The sequence below is a fragment of the Rosa rugosa genome, chromosome 6 (assembly GCF_958449725.1).
Source record: "Rosa rugosa chromosome 6, drRosRugo1.1, whole genome shotgun sequence".
NCBI lineage: Eukaryota > Viridiplantae > Streptophyta > Magnoliopsida > Rosales > Rosaceae > Rosa > Rosa rugosa.
Genome location: NC_084825.1, coordinates 52,081,526 through 52,098,697, shown reverse-complemented (window position 1 = coordinate 52,098,697; position 17,172 = coordinate 52,081,526). Strand labels below are relative to the sequence as shown.

Genomic DNA, 17,172 nt, shown 5'->3' with positions numbered 1-17,172 from the left:
AGTGTGGAACTCAGACAACATAAATTTATAGTCATTGTCTGAAATAGAGTTACACAACAGATTAAAACATCAATAAATAACTGTTGTCGGAAGCCATTGTCTAAAGGAGACTTGCACAACATAATAAAGTAGCACTTCATAACTGTTGTCTAAGTAAAATCAGTCAGACAACATCCAAACTCAACCATTGTCTAAATATAAATTGCACAACAGTAAAATATCAATAGATAACTGTTGTCTGTAACCATTGTCTGAAAGAGAGTTACACAACATAATAAAGCAGCAAAAAACAACTATTGTCTGAATTAGATTGGTCAGACAACATCAAAATACCACAATTATCTGAATAGTAATTGCACAACAGTCAATGTAATAACTGTTGTCTAAAAAAACTCACTCAGACAACATCAAAATATAACCATTGTCTGAATTAAAATTGAACAACAGCAATGTAATAACTGTTGACTGAATCGAAAATTTGGACAACAGAATAATTTTTGCTGTCGTCTGATATAATCAGACGACAGTTAAAAATTTCGCTGTTGTTGGAAATGTGTCGTCTGATTCGTTTTTTGGCATAGTGCTAGTTCTCTCATGAAACACAGGATTCTTAGCAATGTGTAATGCAGCCTGATTATCACAATTAATGTAACACAACAGGACTTGGAATAGGCATATGCAAATCAGTCAATAAATAGCGTAGCCAAGTAAGCTCACAACAAGTACCTGCCATTGCTCTGTATTCAGCTTCTGCACTTGATAAAGACACAGTCTTTTGCCTCTTGGTCCTCCATGAAATTAAAGAATCTCCTAGGAACACACAATAACCAGTAGTAGAGCGGCGGGTAATAGGACAACCCGCCCAATCAGAGTCACAGAACGCCTTCAGGTTTAAAGAGTTATTGGCATGGAGAAGTAAACCTTGACCAGGAGATGACTTCAAGTAACGAACAACTCGCATGGAAACAGTCATATGTTGCAAGCGAGGTTCATGCATAAACCGGCTAAGAATATGTACAGAGTACGTGATGTCGGGTCTAGTAATGGTCAAGTAAATCAGCCGACCAACTAGTCGCCGATATGAGGCAGGATCTTTGAGTAATTCTCCTTTATCTGAAAGCTTGGATTCTTCCATGGGAAACTCAACCGGCTTAGCACCCAAGTAGCCGCTATCTTTGATAATTTCCAAGGCATATTTGCGTTGAGATATGTAGATGCCTTTCTTGGAACGAGCTACCTCAATGCCAAGGAAGAATTTCAGATCACCAAGGTCCTTAATGCGAAAACGAGTATGGAGGAACTGTTTCAGAGCACTAATAGACTCCATATTGTTTCCTGTTATCAGAATGTCATCCACATAGATTAACAATACAGTGAGAGATGTACCATGCTTGCGGACGAACAAAGAATAATCAGCTTTAGACTGAGAGAAACCAGCAGCAAGAATGACCTCTGTGAACTTAGAAAACCATTGACGAGAGGCCTGTTTCAGTCTATACAACGACTTGTGAAGGCGACACACTAGATTCTCCCCCTGTCGCCGAAGACCAGGAGGAGGAGACATGTAAATTTCCTCCAATAAATCACCATTCAAAAAAGCATTATTGACATCGAGTTGATGTAAGGACCAATTGAGACTAGCAGCAACAGCGAGAATGCAACGGACAGTGATCATTTTTGCAGTAGGAGAAAAAGTATCGTGATAGTCGATACCTGCGGTCTGAGTAAAACCCCGAGCAACAAGACGAGCCTTATAGCGCTCGACGGAGCCGTCAGCCTTGCGCTTGACTCGATACACCCATTTACAGCTTATCGGGCGTTTTCCAGGAGGCAGAGGAACAAGACTCCATGTCCGATTATCAACAAGAGCTTGAAGCTCAGAATTCATAGCTTCCTGCCATTTTGGATCAACTGAGGCAATCTCATAAGAAGTCAGCTCCTCATCCCAACTAACATTAGCAATATAACTGAGGTGAGCAGGAGAATACCGATCATACGAAATGTAGTGACAAAGGGGATACCGAGTACCTGGTGTGGAACTGGACGAGGTCAAGGACAATTGATGTGGAGGCAAAATCACCTGCGAGCAAACGTAGTCCTTGAGGCGAACATTGACTTCTCGAGAGCGCTGAGAACGACGAAGTGGCTCAGCGGGAACAAGTGGAAGAGGATCAGATGGAAAAGCAACGCCGGGTTCGACATCAACCAAAGGCTGGTCGGGTAAATCGACGGAAGAATTGGAATGAGGAGGAGAAGACGAAGGGGAGGAGACTGAAGAAGAACCGTGCGACCCAGGCGGAGGAGAAGATGGCGGCGCAATCGGTGGTGCTGGGGCTGGAGGGCGGCGAACATATGTTTTGATAGTGGAGGGCAGTGGCGGGTTGGGTGGAGGAGAGGGAGATGGATTGGGTGGAGGAGAGGGCGGTGGATTGGGTGGTGGAGAGGATGGTGGAGAGGGTGGTGGAGTATGTGGTGGTGAAGATGGAGACGGCGTGGTCTCTGAATTGGGGAAAGGAGAAGGACACGTGTTTGGGGAAGAAGAAGGACTGAAGAAAGGGTCAGAGATTAAGAGAAGAGGAATGGACTGGGCCTTTGGGTTTGGTTCGATTGGGCTGGTGGTTGGCAAATGGCGGAATTTATCTTCAAGAAAAATAACATCCCTATTAGTGAAAATTTTTCGGGTCTCAATGTCGTAGAGTTTGTAAGCCTTCTGTCCCATGGGATAACCCAAAAAAATGCATTTGGTAGCACGAGGAGAAAATTTTGAAGACGGATTGGGAATGGTTGCGAAAGCAATACACCCAAATACTCGCATTCGAGAATAATCAGAAAGTTTATTATGAAGAATTTCAAAAGGTGTTTTCCGTTGAAGCAGCAAGGTGGGGAGACGATTGATTATATATACGGCAGTGAGGACACATTCTCCCCAAAAATTAATGGGTAGATGTGACTGAAAACGAAGGGCACGAGCGGTTTCAAGGATATGTCGATGTTTCCGCTCAACGACACCATTTTGCTGCGATGTATAGACACAAGAATGTTGAAAAAGAACACCTTCTTCAAGAAAGAAATTTTGTAATGAAAGAAATTCAGCCCCATTATCTGAACGAAGTTGTTGAACTTTTGTGTTGAATTGAGTGTTGACATAATTAAAAAAACGACGGAGTAAAGGTTGTGTTTCACTTTTGTGTCGCATTAAGAAAATCCATGTAAATATGGAAAAATCATCCACAATAGTCAAGAAATAATGAGCACCGGAAAGGGAAGGGATTTTATAACGTCCCCAAATATCACAATGAATAAGGGAAAAACACTTCGAAGTTGAAATTGAACTAGAAGGAAAAGGTTGCCGAGTTTGTTTCGCCAATGGACAAACATCACATTTATGATTAGAATCAAAATTAAAATGGAGAGAACTATTAGCTAAAAATTGGAGACGAGCAGAGGAAAGGTGACCCAAACGACGATGCCAAAGATCAGAAGATATGATAAGATTGCAAGCGAAGTAAGATGAAGGAGAAGTTGAAGCCAACGCCACAAGGTAGTAGAGGTTACCACGTCGCTTACCCACACCAATCATCGTCCTCGTAGCCAAGTCCTGTAAAATACACCAAGATGGAAAAATGTCACTGAACAAGATAAATCATCGGTTGTTTTACCAACAGACATAAGATCAACTCTAAAACTTGGCACACAGAGGACATCATTTAATTGAAAAGAATCATTAAGTTGAATTGATCCAGTCATAGTAATTCCAGCCGTGTCTCCACTAGGTAAAGAAACTGGTGCCAAAGAAGGATGCTTAATATTTATCAATGATGTAGGAGAAGAAGTAATATGATGAGTTGCCCCGCTGTCGAGTATCCAACGATTTGGAGAAACATGTAACAAACCTGTAGCATATTCAGTTGTAGAAGTAGCATTGGCTTGAGGGATTTGTGGTGTAGGAGTCAAGGCAGCTATTACTTGAGTTTACTGATCCTCAGTGAGATTAGGAAGCATTCCTTGAAGTTCCTTGAATTTTGGGTTAGCATCAACATGATTAGCAGAGGGACTTCCTTGACGTTGTCTTGCAGAATTAGCTTCCTTAGGTCCGTTGTAGAGACGATGACCAGGAGGGTAACCATGCTTTTTATGGCAAGTTGCTTCAGTATGATAATCCTTGCCACAATAAGTGCAATGCTTGATTGGGGCACGAGGACGAAAATTGCTTGCTTGGGTATTGCCTTGATTCCCTTGCATCTGAGGTTGTGATCTAAAGTCGCTGCGTACTGCCATCTCTGCGGTGTTAGATGAGGCAATAAGAGAGGAACCAAGTTCCCGTTGCTTTTCTTCTTGGACGAGGGAAGCATAAGCTTGTCTCACGGAAGGCAAGGGGTTCATCAACAAAATCTGTCCACAAGTAGCAGCATAAGACTCATTTAAACCCATAAGAAATTGCATCAACTTACTGCGATCATTTTGCGCTCCACAAGTGCAAGTGACAGTGCTGTATGAAGCAAGCTCGCCCCATAAGCCTTTCAGCTTTGTGTAGTACGCTGCAATAGATGATTGACCTTGTTCAATATGGTAAATGTCTCTTTGAACTTGAAATATGCGAGGGGCGTTGCCCAACGCGAATCTCTCTCGCAAGTCTTCCCAAACAGCATGTGGTGTGGTGCAGCAGAGCACTGAATCTTGAAGCTCGGGTTCAAGAGAGTTGAGAATCCATGAAAGCACCATGTCATTGCATCTCTGCCATAGTGCATGTTCATCAGGTTTCTTTTCTGCAGAGGGTTCTTTAATGGTTCCGTTGATGAAGCCGATTTTATTCTTGGCACTCAGGGATATCCTCATAGCGCGATACCATGAGTTATAATTGTCACCTGACAATTTCTTAGAGACAAGCAGAAGACCGGGATGGTCTGAATGATGAAGGAAAAGTGGATTGGCAGTTTCATCAGAGGAAGTGTTGCTGGTGCCAATTCCACTATTAGGAGTTTTAGAGAAAAACTCGTCACCAATTGCCATTGAAAAGAAGTTGCGAGGCTGCTACTTAATAGCAGAAGAGGCTGCTTGTAATTAGCAGAAAAATTGGAAGCCATAGTGATGGCAGAGAGAAGAAGAAGAGCCAGGAATTATTCCTGCTTTGATACCATATAAGAAAAGACTGTTTGGCTGAATAATTAATTGTATTGAATCATGCAACATATATACAAGTCACCTACTGTATCTTTGTGGTTCTCCAACAAGTTAGGAACCAGTAAGGAAAGAAAGCTATTGCAATTACAATTGGAATCAAATGCTATACAGACTATCCTAACGAATCAAAAACTTAATACAATATATTCTTGTATATCAAGACAATCCCAATTCAATACTGCAAGATTTACTTTCCAACAAATTGTTCAGTACTTGAGTAAGTTGCTTAATCTCATGATTGTCATTATAGTCTTTTGATTTTAGGGTTCTGATTAATCTGTTTTCTTTATCCTTCAGTGGTAGAATGTTTGTGAAACTCCCTTTATGATTTTTAGTCACTTTATAGTCTGAATATACAACCAGTGTCTAGCTATTTTTATATGAGAGAAGTTGAACAAATCCTATGAATTAATAATTTGTTACTTCAATCTGTGTGAACGTTTAGCCATAGAAGAACCCTCGATCACCAACAGAAGGAAACTAAGGCAGAATGTTTTATATTTGTGTTGTTCATCGCAAGTTTGACCCTTAGCTTGGTTCCTTGGGCGACGAATGTTCTTCTACAGAAAATTTGTTTCATTTGAACCAGTTAATTCATTCACTTTTCGGCTTGGTTTCCGCTTCTCACCATTAAGGTGCTTAGTACGTTGAGTCAGCATATAGATTTTCTTTCCATTATTTTGGTTTTTTTTCTTCTTTCTTTTTGGTTTTCATATCTCTGTGGGCATATGTTGTTAATACTGATAATGACAAAAGCACCTATAGACTTTCTAGATCGCCTCATTGATGTTTTCAACCAATCCTGGTAAGCATCTCATGTCCTTTTATATCACGCTTGTGATATTCCAGACAACAAGACAGTACCATATGTACTTAGTATTCCTCAATACATATGCACTTACTAAGTCAGGATTTTTTTCAGACCTAGTAAAAGCATCTCTTGTTAAATTTTATTTGGTGCGAACTTTGGATATTCCAGAAACTATGGGTCTTTTGTAGTTGGTTAAGTGCTTAGTTGATAGTTGAACATGGTGTAGGTGAACTATTGTTTGACTAAAAGCTAAATTGTTTCACTTCTCTATATAAATGCTTACACACATATATGCATGAATTTAAATTTAAAAGTACGTAGTATCTCAAAATGTATATTCTTTAATTCTCTTGCAGGTGTATCGGGTTTTAATTTTGAGCTGCAACGAGTTTTGGTTTTTGCGGTTATTATCTTATGTGGAGAACAAGTTATGTAGATCGATCAATGACTATTGGATTTGACACATTTTCATGATTAGAGAAATGCAAGAACTTTAATGATGGTTGATGTTAAAATGTTGTATCTTGTGCTTCGGGGTTGATTATGAGTTGCTAGCTTGTACTTGGAAAAATAGTGATAAGCTCTTACTGGGAAACAAAATGGCAAAAACTTGACCACCTTCTGACTATAGCCTCTAAATCATAAACTCCACTACTCACTTGGACAGGGAACTACACAACTACAAACAAGGAGCAGTAAATATGATACAAACTAAAATTAATATATAGTGCAACTATCTCGGGTCTTGAACTCTTGTTGATTTCAGAATTCGAGCAACTCTTTGTTTTGTACTTGGACTCATCAATCAGAATGCCTTCTTCTGTTCCCGCTCTGCCGAACTCATCTGGCGTGAGTCACACTTTTTACCCGTCTGAGGGTAACATTCATGACCTTCTCACTACTAGAAATCTGGCTATAGGACACCATCCAGTATTGGTGTGAGTTGGCTACAATTGACACCCTTCATCACATTAGCCACTATGCAGCCACCCTTATTGTGTCAGTCCCCTTTGCTCCAGTTTCTAATGTGACATAGAGCACCAATTGCCTAATGGTGCCATCATCACCTATAACTCTTGTCAGCTGTCAAATCAAATTTGGCACCCTTCTTACCGTGGCAAAACTAGATTTTTTATTTAATTAAAAAAATATTAATGCCAAATTTGGCACTATTCTTCATCCACCTACATGCCATGTGGCATTACAATTAATAGAAAGCAGCTGGAATAACCAATAGTAATATTATGAACAAACTAAATGATTTCAACATCCATACATTCATTGCAAAACTGGTTTACATAGTCAGAGTGCCAATTTCATTGTTACAGAATATAACTTGCAGTTGCAGACATCAATAGAGTTCTATAGGAAAGGGAAAAAGAGAGGGAAAAAAAAATTGATTTTATGTAGCAACCTTTGCACAATTGCTGCATAACACAACACATGCAGTTCTGATTTCCAATATCTGCCAAAAAAACAAAAGGTACAATTAATACATAGGCCATCTCCACCATGTGTACTCAGCAGTTTTAAATATGAAGTTACTAACAGTGTTGACATCACAACAATTTGCTAACAAACCAAAAATACAATATCCATTACTCCATCTAAACCCACAACTCATTCTACATAGAAGAAAAACTGCATCACCCAAACATAATGATTGATTATAATAGTTACGATACATACATATAGATCAATTCCAATCCCTTTCCAATACAAAAACTAGAAATATCAGAATCTCGATGCTTTTCATTTGGCAATGCAATCTGATATGATTAAATACAGTAAATCATAACATGATCTTTTTTAACTTCACATTCATATATATTGTGATTTCTAACCCATATGATAAAAGTGAAAAGCAAAAGAAAATATGTTACTTCAAAAATATAAGAGAATAAAGTTAACTACCTGCATTTACAGACATGGTGGCGACAACCCATATATCTACATATACATTAGTACGTTATCGCATCACCCCTGCACATGGCTTAACATAACACTGCTTCATGGTTGCTGCTGTGATTTCCACCTGACAAGTAAAAATATGTACACAATATAAGCATGATAAAAGTATACTGGTCAATTCTCCTAGTTTAGCTATCATTAACCAACCTACAAAATGAGTCTATGGTCAGTGAAGTTACCACACTGGTTTGCAGGCCTAAGGTAACTCATTACACCATCTAAGTCTGCAACTCACTCTACATGTAAGCAAACCTACAAAAGCAAAACTCAACAATAAGTAAAGTTCAATGCTCAGATAGTAGATCAAAAGTAGCACCCTAAAACTTTATTTCACTAAGTGAATTAACAAGTCAAAACCCACCATTTTTGGATGTGAATTTTCTGCGTTAAGTGTTGACATACTTCCTACCATCATCGTCCTTGGTGAGGTTAAATAACTTGTGGATCTTGGAAGCCCTCTTTGGACCTCTCACTGTTGGCTTTTCAACATCAGTCAGTCCAGGAAGGTCATTGTCACCTTTCTTAACAATGACGAAGTTCAACACAAAAAGGTCTGGACTAACAATTCATCCATGAACAGACTTCCTTCTTCGCTCACTATACCTCCTTCCATGTCCTTGGAAGCATGAGGCTCCTAAAATAATATGCACAAATCAGTGGCAAAATCAAACAATGTTCAAGAAAAATCAAAGCAGTTAGTACTAAAACAGAAAACCAACATCCTAAAATCAATTGCCTTTTTTTTTCTCTCTCTCTCCCTCCCTCCCCCACAAAAACTTTTGGATTGTAACATACCCCCGTGGAGCAAAAGGCGAACACACCCTGGGGTTAACACTCCTTGCTTCAAAGGAAACAATTTCTTGTCACAGCCTCCCATAATTTTGAACACATAACTCCTGAGTCCTGTTAAAAATTAACGAGAAAGACAAAAGAGTGCATTAATGTAAAGTGACTGCAACTAAAATTCTGGCAAACGTAAAGAACCTTAAGAATTGTCAGAAATCATACCTCGCAATCTGTGCATCACCATTGACTTCTTGACTGATCTCTTGTCCCAGAATGCTCGGCTGCAGGTTAAATTATTTATGAAGGGATTAGTTCCATTGATTTCATCAACGAACAGGAAGTAAAACAGTGTTAGTCTTTCTTAGAGGAGGAAAAGAAATGTTAAGCAAAAAATCTCCAATCAAATTGGCGATCAGTTCCAAACACAAATGTTCACCGTGGTAATAAAGAGGATAAATTACAAAGGAAGAATTAACATCAACCAATAGAAAACTTAACGAGAACTTGAGAAGCATTGCTAGAAAAATACCTTATCTACTATAAATAAATCTTGATCTAATTTCCCAACAATGAAGCCAACATTGAATTGTCCGATCACCTAAGAGTTAGGAAACAACTGGAGGTCAAGTACAATCTAACATAATCATAAAGCCAATTCATACACAGTAAGTTTAGGAGGCAATGGATAGAGTTTAGGATATTTTGGAAACAAAGAACATTACATAAATACTGTTATCAAGAAACTGAAGGTAGTGCACAAAAATCAGCTAATGCAAGCAACAATCTTCATTCTACCAAAATCTTCCTTTCTGAGAAGTCTTTCCAACTCCGTGGCAGCTGCAGCTAAGGCCCTTGCTTTCCGCTCCTCATGTTCTGCACCTCTAAAGGAATCCATTAAAGGTTAGGTTTGGAGTTTGAGGAGTATAATAGACCGTAGCCTCCGAAGCGTAATGGTTTGTAGGCATGGAAAGCAAATCATCCTAAACAGGCTATGGCAGATGCAGAGAGAAGAAAGATACATAAAAACCAATTAATGCTAGTTGAAAGCCCCTCAAAAAATTAAAGAAGAAAACTTGCAACAAATCTTATTAAGCACATATATACCTGATCGGAAAAGGGTGTGAAGAAAGCGGAGGGGAGATGGATTAGGGTTTGAAGATGAAACATGCCGCACAATGAGTGAAGAAATGGACCAAAACCGGAAGATCTACGAGCACCAAATTGGAAAAGAACCAATATCGAACCATCTACAAACCAATTAAGCACGGATCGTTGAAAACAATGGCAGATCTACACGAGAGAGAGAGAGAGAGAGAGAGAGAGATCTATATGAAAATGAAAACAAAAGCATACCTACTTTCCCTTTTGCTCGATATATTGAAAGTCTCCAATCACACCGTTATTTGGGTTGTGAACTACTCAACTAGTGACGAGGCCCAATTCTATATTAGTATAAATTTAGGGAGCACCGTTGTTCAGTGAATGCGTCGTGAAGACTCATCAATCCAAGGCAACGGTGCCACACTAACTGAGAATGGAGACCAAAGTTAAATAGTGGCCCAGATCGGTGCTCTATGGCCCAAATTCTAGTAGTGTCTCCTTCCTCGAGGCTCTTACAAAATTTTCCCAGGAACAACAGTTTCTCCTGTTGCTAAAAAGGTGCTAAAAGAAAGATGCCCAAGACGGCATGCCTTCTCCTTTTGTTCTTATTTTTCTAAGCAACTCAAAATACATGAGGTAGTAATAACTAATAAGGTTAAGTTTACATTTGATACTCGATATGGTAATAATTTTATATATAAATAACCTCTGTATATTCATCAAAATTTTCCGTCTCAACTTGGGTTAGTTCCCATGTTTAACTAGGAAACGATCCCAATCCTTAATTTTGGATGAAGATACCTATCAGATTAAGGGGAAGATCCCATGTTTAATTAGGAAACGATCTCAATCCTGATATGTTTGGGTTAATAGTTGTAAAAAAAAAAAAAAAAATCTCTATGTATAACCGTCATGTCACTAAGCCCCCTTTCATCTCAGACCTTGATCTCTTTCTTTGGCCAATTGAATCTATCTTGATTTTTGCCTTAGACCCTTGTCGTTTTGCAGCTTGCCCACGGTGACGATAATGAGCGAGAACGAACCTAAATCAGTTTTTGTCATGGCTCACTTAGGCTTTCATGCCCAATACCATGGTGCAGTTTATGAAATAGAATTCGAGAAAATTGAGAAACTAGAGAAACAAGAGTATGAAGATTCTGTAGGCGGCGTTGGTGTTGATCCATCTACTCTGCCACTTCTCGACCCGGTATTGGAGTTCTTTGATAAGAGGTGGGAGATCCCGGAGATCTGTATATTCGATGGTGCGAGGTTTGGCTCCAAGGTATACACCATGTTAAATGAAATCAAGTGGCCTTATCGCTCGCCCTTCAGACCCACCGATGCATTTTTCTTTGACACAAGTAACTTAGACTCTGATGTTCAGCAGATATCTCCGCCTAAAACACCCAAGACATGGTGTGCAGTTATATCTGCATATGGAATGCTTTATTATCTTGCAGAACCAACATGCTTCCCATATATTAATGAACATTCGTTTGAGCGATATGATCCCACCAGCGATTCTTGGGAGTCGTTGCCTTCGTATCCAGGTTATTCTCTAGACCAGTTCCAAACGATGATATCAGGTCATGCTGTTTGTTATGGTTATATATTAATTTCAATGATTGGTGAAGAGGAATGTCTAATGGTGGCTTTTCATATTGGTACAAAAACATGGCATAAGGTCAAGCTTAGTAAATCGGTGGAAGATTTGTATGATGGTTTCTGGGGGAGGGCTGTGGTTGTAGATAATGTTATCTATGCCCTATCATCTAGTTTCGGTGAGATTTTAGCACTCTCTTTTTGGTGGGATTCGAAGGATAACAGTGAGATTATCTCTCGTCGTCATTATATTGGTGCCCGGGTCTCTTTGTATGTAAAAGCTAAGGCGTATCCGCCATCCAGATTACATGGAGTGAGGACTCAGAATTTGGTTCATATGGGGAGGCGGGATTTTTGCCTTGTGCAGACGGGTCTGAACAGGGATTCTCTCGAGCATCAATATCTTGTTGTCACCACCTTTCGAATTGTCGGTGAAGGACACGAAATGTATATCAAGACCCAACGTTCATCAGTTTTTCGAGTTGCCATCCACGGCCATGGAAGATTTGATGTTGTTTTCAGCTTCACGCCAAATTGTAAGGACATTGAACCGGAAGAAGGAGAGTATAATAAAACTACTGCACTGACCCAAAGTGAAAGTCCTTCATGGACTTCGAAGGTGAAAGAGGATTTTTTTTCCTTTCCCAGTGGCCCCAAACTAGGATTGAAGGGATGGAACTACTAAGTGAAAGTCCTGCATGGACTTCGAAGGTGAAAGAGGATTTTTTTTTTTCCTTTCCCACTGGCCCCAAACTAGGATTGAAGGGATGGTGGAGCTCATGAAATTCGGCAGCAAAATTCCGTTATTTCTTTTTGTTATTGGGGTGATAATCAATGTCATTCACTTTAGTCTTTGTTTGTAATTCAGTCAATCTTGTAATTCAGTATCCCCAATATGACTTTACTAGTCCAGAATTGTAATGCAAAAAAAAAAAAAGTAAATAAGTCGTACCTACATCAACTATAATACAAGACAATCTTCCTGATATGGTTTCGAGTTTTATTAGTAATGGTTCATGGGATTTGCCACAGCTTCTACACTTCTATTTTCCAGCCTTGTGTGATTGGATTAGTCAAGTTCCATTTGCCACAAATCCTTCGGCAGAAAACAAACTTATTTGGACCGCTTCATCTGATGGTGAGTTAACTGCAAATTAGTCATGCTTACATCTTTTTGCGCGCAGCAGCCTTCTCCTTCAGTAGCATGGGCCAAATCTTTATGGTCTAAATTTATCTTGCCTCGAATGTCTCTGCTAGTTTGGAAGGTTTTAAGAGATAAAGTAATTTCTGATGATTTTTTACAATGACGGGGAAAGGGAGTAGCTTTGGTCTCTCGTTGTGATCTTTGTGGTATCAATTCTGAATCTCTTGATCACATCTTTCTTCTTTGCTCTTTTCCGGCTGCAATATTGAGTCATTTTACTTCTCTCTTTGAGTTGGGTGGAATTCCTCCCTCAATTTTAGAGAGTTTCCAAGTGGGTATGGTTGTAGGAAGAAGTTCCCAACTCAAAGACTTCTGGTTGATTTGTTTCACTTCAATATTGTGGTTTGTATGGAATGCTAGAAATAAAATGAGACATAAGGGCATGGTGTTTTCAGTTGCTACTATTTGTAGACTTATCTCTTGTCATGTTCAAGCAGCTAGTCATTTGGCAATAGGTACCATGTACAATTCCATCCAAGATCTTCGCATTTTGAAAGCTTTTAGGGCCCAATGCAGATTGTGTTGTGCCCCTAGAGTGATAGAGGTGAATTGACATCCCCCATTGATTGGTTGGGTTAAGATCAAGGACTGAAAAATCGAAAATATCGCCGAAATTTCGGCGATATCATCGTTTTGTTAGGGTCTCAATATATCTTCCACTTATTAAGAGAATATTGTGAGAAATTTTCAAATATGACCACTTCTCGCGATATGTGGGTTGGTCAGAAAGTATTTTGACCAAAATTGAAGCCAAATTTTGACGAATTCGGGCATCTCATGTAAACAAGGCCAAGGAAGGCCTTATCCAATCCGACTAAACTGACTAACATGTAAAGAGGAAAACTTTGAATATTTATAAGGTCATGAACTTTTGATCTTTTCCCTCCATGCTTATAAATCTTTTAATTATCTAATTTGCTAACTAGTAAACATTTGGCTCTTTTTTTTTTTTTTAATCAAATCATTTGGCTCTTTTAAAAATAACTTTTCCATGTATTTCTATGGACCATTTTCTACTTCTTTTTTAACATATCTATTTAATTGTAAAATATTATTATTATTATTAATTAACTCTCCTAATCTCTTATATCAGGTCATTTTTGAGATTTCTCATGTACAATTTCATATCTTTGTTATGTCAGTGTATCTTATTATACTCTAATTACTACAACCATTATATAATTAAGTTATTGAACACTTTTTTTTTTTAATACTATAGATAATTGATCATGTAAACATTTCATGAAAATTCATTAATGATTTCCATGTTATTTTCTAAATTTCCATCATTTTTTTTTCAAAAATTTACTGAGATCGAAATTTCCTCAATATTTCCATCAAAATTTCAATATTTTGGACTAATCGATATTTCCTCGATATTTGATATTTTGGTCCTTGGTTAAGATTAATTCTAATGGAGCTTGGAAGCATGATGACGGGGTTGGAGGTTACGGAGATGTGTGTTTAGGAATCATTTGGGATGTTCTTGAAGCTTTTGCTTCTAATCTCACAGCAGAGGTGATGGCTGTGATTAAGACAATTGAGCTGGCATGGGTTCGTGATTGGAAACACATATGGCTAGAAGTTGACTCTTCTCTTATTCTAGATTTTATTAAGTCTCCTTTGTTGGACCCATGGTAACTTTGTATTAGCCGGCTCAATTGCTTGTACCAAATTTTTCAAATGACTTTTCATGTATCACATATTTTTTGTGAAGGTAATAAGGTAGCTGATGCTTTGGCGAATTATGGTTCGACTTCTCCTAATATGATGTGGTGTGATGCTCCTCCATCTTTTATTTTATCGTATTGTTAGAGTGACCAATTGGGTACTCCTCAATTTCGGTTACAATAGCTTGTTTCTTTTTCATTGCTTTTGTAGGGAGGTTTGGTTTGTTTCCCCTCCGAAGTTGCTACTTTTCTTCTTACATTTTTAATAAATTCAAATAAGGGGAAGGCCCCTTATCTGCTTCAGCTAAAAACAAAAACAAACTATAATGCATGCATCATCCTCTTCATTTTTTTCATTTTGCATGCCTAATCTAGCTACAGGGTAAGTGTTTTAGGTAACTGAAATTGAGCTTTTTCCACTGCCATTCAACAATATGATTTATGAAGCTTGTGTTAGGTAACTGAAATTGAGCTTTTTCCAGTTAGATGAATCGGCATATATAGACCCTGTTGATGTTGATCATGAGTGTGCTTCGTACTGTGGTAGATATGTTAGAATCATTATGGATTTGTCACACATTAACATAAAGTGAATTGATAATTAGCTTAATGTCAAAACTAGTTCGACATGGACACAAACTATAAACCAATAATTGTGGCTTAATGAAAGAGTGTATCAATTCATTAAGGTTAATAATTCAATTCTTAGTCTGCAAGAAAGTATGCATGGGTCTTTTGTAGTTGGTTAAGTGCTCAGTTGATAGTTGAACATGGTGTAGGTGAACTATTGTTTGACTGAAAGCTAAATTGTTTCACTTCTCTATATAAATGCTCACACACATATATGAATTTAAATTTAAAAGTAGTATCTCAAAATGTATATTCTTTAATTCTCTTTTAGGTGTATCGGATTTTGATTTGAAGCTGCAACGAGTTTTGGTTTTTGCGGTTCCTTATTATCTTGTGTGGAGAACAAGTTATTATCTAATTAACTCTTAATTATATGCTACATATACTCTTCTCACGTACATTATCAATGTGAGACTTGGAGTATAACAAACTGTATACTAGACTGTTAGAAAACTAAGGAAAAGCAAAATTATGAGTAACAACTACTTTGAAATTTTTTCATGGTATGATCCAGAAGCTTGAAAATGTAATATTTCATATTATTAGTAAAACAATACTGAAATGAAAAGTGCTAAACCTTTAAATCAAATTAAAATAAATTTCTCCAACTAAGCATATATATTACGTTCTGTGGTGTGTGCTTCAATCTCAATCAACTACATCATCTGCAGAGCTAGGGTTGATTACCATCCTCTATGCCTTCTTTTTAATTTGTTGTTGCTTTTCGTCCTCCGACAAGATAAAAAAAGACCCCTGGAGCCTGGACCATCCCTATTGAGTTGCTCCTCATCACCCTTCTTATTAGGTCGCGCTCTATATTCAGCAAATGCTTTCTGAGCTTCCTTCAAAGCCTTCCTATACTCGCTACAGACGGTTTGCAATGAACAGACCTCATGCTGAAGCTCACGCGCCTCTTTTTGACTCTGCTGCTGCTCTTCGGCTATGGTCTTCCGCAAGTAATCGATATAGTCATCCTTTTTCTGCAACTGAGAGAGTAAATAATTCTGGTAGTTTCTTGATTGTTGGCGTTCTTCTTCTTTCGCCCTATACATAAGCCTCCAGTGATTTATTCGCGGCACAAACTTCTTCAACTGACCCATTAATTCCATAGCTTCATCCCAATTGGGGCCATCATTATCAATCCTTGGCCGCTTGTTACCACTGATCAGGAGGTTTTGCATCAGTTCCAATTCCATGGTGTCGTGATCATTAGGGTTTCCTGAATGGACGGAAAATCCGTCTAAATATTGAAAAGGGTTGTCTGCAGGGATTGAATCCCATTGAAGAGGATTTTGTTGGAATAGATGTGACGGGCCAACTTGAAGATCGGGTTCTAGGGTTAGGGTTTTAGAATATTGAGAATAAAGGGATTCAGAATAAATAGGGTTTTCTTCATCACCGATTTGGATCACCATGGTTCTCAGTGGGGAATTCTTAAACAAAAGCTGATTTTTTTAAAAGTAAAGCAATCCCAAATGGGGCCTTAGAGTTCTCAGTGGGGAAAATTTGGTCTTGGTGTTAGAGTTCATGAGGATGGATGAGACTGAAAGTCATGGTGATTTTCTTGATGGGTTTAAATTTTTTTTTTTTTTTCTCAGGGTCTGATGGTGATTTTCTTAACAACTTAATTCTGGCCCCAAAAGGGATATGGAACAAGCTAGGAGCTATAAATACTAAACTAGTAGGCGGCACAAGAGCAGAAAATAAATTAATCTGGGGTTAGGGTTTCGAAGGATAGACGTGTGGATGGGTGGAGCAGCAAGGTTTCGGGCGAGGGCGAAGAAGAGGGCGGAAAAAGAAGAGGAGAGTAGGAAAGCCTACGAGGCCCGGGAAAGGAAGAAACCCGACGAGGCTGAATCATTGCTGTATCTATGCACTTTCGAGATCTACCACCATAAAGGTATAGCTGGATACCGTGTCCAGGTCATCAGATTGAGCGACTTGTTCATTCCTTCCGATACTCTCATCACCATATTTGGCCCCAAATCTCAAGCCCCCAAATCCAACTCCACCGAGGTGCTACGACAAGTTGCTTATTTAGACGGCGAACACGTTCCCGGCCATATGGGTTTTGGTGTCTTGGGCTCTCGAATTTTTCTGGCCGGCGGCTGGTTTCTCAATCCGTGGATGAGACACAGACCTAAACCAACCTATGTTTTGGAGAATGATCGAAGTGTGGAACCCAACCCCAGGTTCATCAGCACCAGAAGTACTCC

The 17,172-nt window shown here is 38.8% G+C and overlaps 1 long non-coding RNA gene across 5 annotated transcripts; it reads right to left on the bottom strand.

Annotated features, from left to right (window-relative positions):
• Positions 1 to 7,219: 7,219 nt before the first annotated feature.
• LOC133717354 (uncharacterized) lies at positions 7,220 to 10,238 on the bottom strand. Of its 5 annotated transcripts, none has more exons than XR_009849552.1 (10): positions 10,103 to 10,238; positions 9,854 to 9,996; positions 9,472 to 9,738; positions 9,279 to 9,347; positions 8,972 to 9,030; positions 8,759 to 8,866; positions 8,325 to 8,597; positions 8,143 to 8,215; positions 7,907 to 8,027; positions 7,220 to 7,457 (listed from the first exon to the last, which is right to left on the bottom strand). It is a non-coding gene; the product is annotated as an uncharacterized LOC133717354 (long non-coding RNA). The 5 variants fall into 5 exon arrangements; XR_009849553.1 differs by having other exon boundaries at positions 10,107 to 10,124; XR_009849551.1 differs by lacking the exon at positions 10,103 to 10,238 and having other exon boundaries at positions 9,854 to 10,078.
• Between the last annotated feature and the right edge of the window lie 6,934 nt (positions 10,239 to 17,172).